Consider the following 3110-nt stretch of genomic DNA (forward strand, 5'->3'; position numbering starts at 1 on the left):
CTGCGGAACTGTGATGGCAGACCAATATGGTCGTCATGGTCTGGTATGTCGTAAATCACAGGGTACAATCGCAAGACATGAAGAAGTCAACGACATCATCAAAAGGAGCCTCGCCACAGCCCGCTGCCCGGCACAAAGAGAACCACACTTATCCAGACCTAACGACCCTCAGAACCGCCCTGATGGGGTCACCTTGCTACCTTGGAAGGATGGTAAGCAAGTGGTATGGGACTACACGTGCGCTGCCACACTGGCCAGTACCTACCTCCACTACAGCACACGTGAAAGCGGTGGTGCTGCTTCTTTCAGGGAATCGCAGAAAATTATTAAATACAGAGGTCTAGCACACTGCTACAGCTTTGTTCCGATCGGCTCGGAGACCCTCGGTTCGTGGGGAAAATGTGCATTGAAGTTCCTGAAGAAATTGGGGGACAAATTGATCAGCGCTACAAAAGACCAGAGAGCAAAAAGTTTCTTGTTCCGGTGTTGTAATCCACAAGTTAGTAGGAATTATTAGCTAGAGGATCATTACTACAACACTTAACGAATGATGATTGGAAGTACATGTAAGTAGACAGACTATGGATCACATATCTAAGAAAGGTCAATGGATTAAGACCGAAGCTGTTTAGCCAAATTAATAATTCCGGGAAAGAGGAATTATTCTTCGTCAGGCTTCTAGGAACAAGGTTACCGCTCTAGGGATAAGGTTAATCGGATTATACCTTCCTCAAGAGGCGTGGTGAAATGATTGAGGCCATGGTTGGCTGGAGTCAGTCTGATTGTGGAAGTTGAACGAGGAAGTCCTCCGAGGTCTCCGTTTGTGGCAGCAGCGAAGTGTAGCAGACAGCTATGCGAGAGCCTGTTGTGATCTTAGTGACCAAGTTAAGTCTGCAGTATGTGAGTATTGAATGTAAGACTAACCGGGTGTGGAGCGTTGTAGTAATCATTCCGTATTAGGGACTTAGGTGGAAGTTACGAGTGTGTGTGGGGATCGCGGAGGTCAAGTGGTCTATAGGTATTGGAAGTGAATTGACCTAATAGAGTATGTTAATATATTATTGTTTGTCAGAGTCTATTCTTTGTAATTAAATTAAATGACAAAACACGACGGCCTTTAAATACCTTCCATGTGTTCACTCATTGTGTTCCAGTACAAACCTAGTGGTACGCCTCAAGGGTCTGGTGTGTGTAGGAGTACACGGTGGTAGTAACGGTTGCTGAGGCAAGGTGTTATGTGTTGTGTAATCGCTGTGTTCGGAATGAACCGGGGTTCAGCGTCACGACATATTTGGTGGCAGCGCAAACAGGTTTGGAACACTTTGAGAGATGAAGGAAGTGTGTTACTAGTTTAATTGGTGAGGGAATGTTCGGGAATTGGTAGACGTCGGGTTGTGTTCAGGACGGTGGATATTGGAGTGAGGAAGGGAAGGTGTGTGGGCCAGTGAGTGGCCATAGTGGGGTGTGGGGCCAAGGTGTGTGGCCAAGTGGAGTGGCCACGTTGTGCAGCAGGGAAAGGTCTCCTAAGGGGTGGAAAGAGTAGTGTAGGGAACTGATAAGTGACGTTGTTAATGGTGGCTTAAAATTATAAGTGATTCTAGTGAGATTAAGGGAATAAGGCCAAGTAAGGTTACTGTACGGTAAAGCGTCAAGCTGGTTCATACACGAGCACATAAGGGGCGAGTAGCCATGACGGGTACGGGTAGTAATAGGGGCGCCAGTGGCCAGGCCACGAGTAATGTCGGTCAGGGTGAGAGTGGTGTTGTAATCCACAAGTTAGTAGGAATTATTAGCTAGAGGATCATTACTACAACACTTAACGAATGATGATTGAAAGTACATGTAAGTAAACAGACTATGGATCACATATCTAAGAAAGGTCAATGGATTAAGACCGAAGCTGTTTAGCCAAATTAATAATTCCGGGAAAGAGGAATTATTCTTCGTCAGGCTTCTAGGAACAAGGTTACCGCTCTAGGGATAAGGTTAATCGGATTATACCTTCCTCAAGAGGCGTGGTGAAATGATTGAGGCCATGGTTGGCTGGAGTCAGTCTGATTGTGGGAGTGGAACTGGGAAGTCCTCCGCATCTCCGTTTGTGGCAGCAGCGAAGTGTAGCAGACAGCTATGCGAGAGCCTGTTGTGATCTTAGTGACCAAGTTAAGTCTGCAGTATGTGAGTATTGAATGTAAGACTAACCGGGTGTGGAGCGTTGTAGTAATCATTCCGTATTAGGGACTTAGGCGGAAGTTACGAGTGTGTGTGGGGATCGCGGAGGTCAAGTGGTCTATAGGTATTGGAAGTGTATTGACCTAATAGAGTATGTTAATATATTATTGTTTGTCAGAGTCTATTCTTTGTAATTAAATTAAATGACAAAACACGACGGCCTTTAAATACCTTCCATGTGTTCACTCATTGTGTTCCAGTACAAACCTAGTGGTACGCCTCAAGGGTCTGGTGTGTGTAGGAGTACACGGTGGTAGTAACGGTTGCTGAGGCAAGGTGTTATGTGTTGTGTAATCGCTGTGTTCGGAATGAACCGGGGTTCAGCGTCACGACATATTTGGTGGCAGCGCAAACAGGTTTGGAACACTTTGAGAGATGAAGGAAGTGTGTTACTAGTTTAATTGGTGAGGGAATGTTCGGGAATTGGTAGACGTCGGGTTGTGTTCAGGACGGTGGATATTGGAGTGAGGAAGGGAAGGTGTGTGGGCCAGTGAGTGGCCATAGTGGGGTGTGGGGCCAAGGTGTGTGGCCAAGTGGAGTGGCCACGTTGTGCAGCAGGGAAAGGTCTCCTAAGGGGTGGAAAGAGTAGTGTAGGGAACTGATAAGTGACGTTGTTAATGGTGGCTTAAAATTATAAGTGATTCTAGTGAGATTAAGGGAATAAGGCCAAGTAAGGTTACTGTACGGTAAAGCGTCAAGCTGGTTCATACACGAGCACATAAGGGGCGAGTAGCCATGACGGGTACGGGTAGTAATAGGGGCGCCAGTGGCCAGGCCACGAGTAATGTCGGTCAGGGTGAGAGTGGTGTTGTAATCCACAAGTTAGTAGGAATTATTAGCTAGAGGATCATTACTACAACACTTAACGAATGATGATTGAA

This window comes from Procambarus clarkii, chromosome 44 (assembly GCF_040958095.1).
Source record: "Procambarus clarkii isolate CNS0578487 chromosome 44, FALCON_Pclarkii_2.0, whole genome shotgun sequence".
In the NCBI taxonomy this organism is placed as follows: Eukaryota; Metazoa; Arthropoda; class Malacostraca; order Decapoda; family Cambaridae; genus Procambarus; species Procambarus clarkii.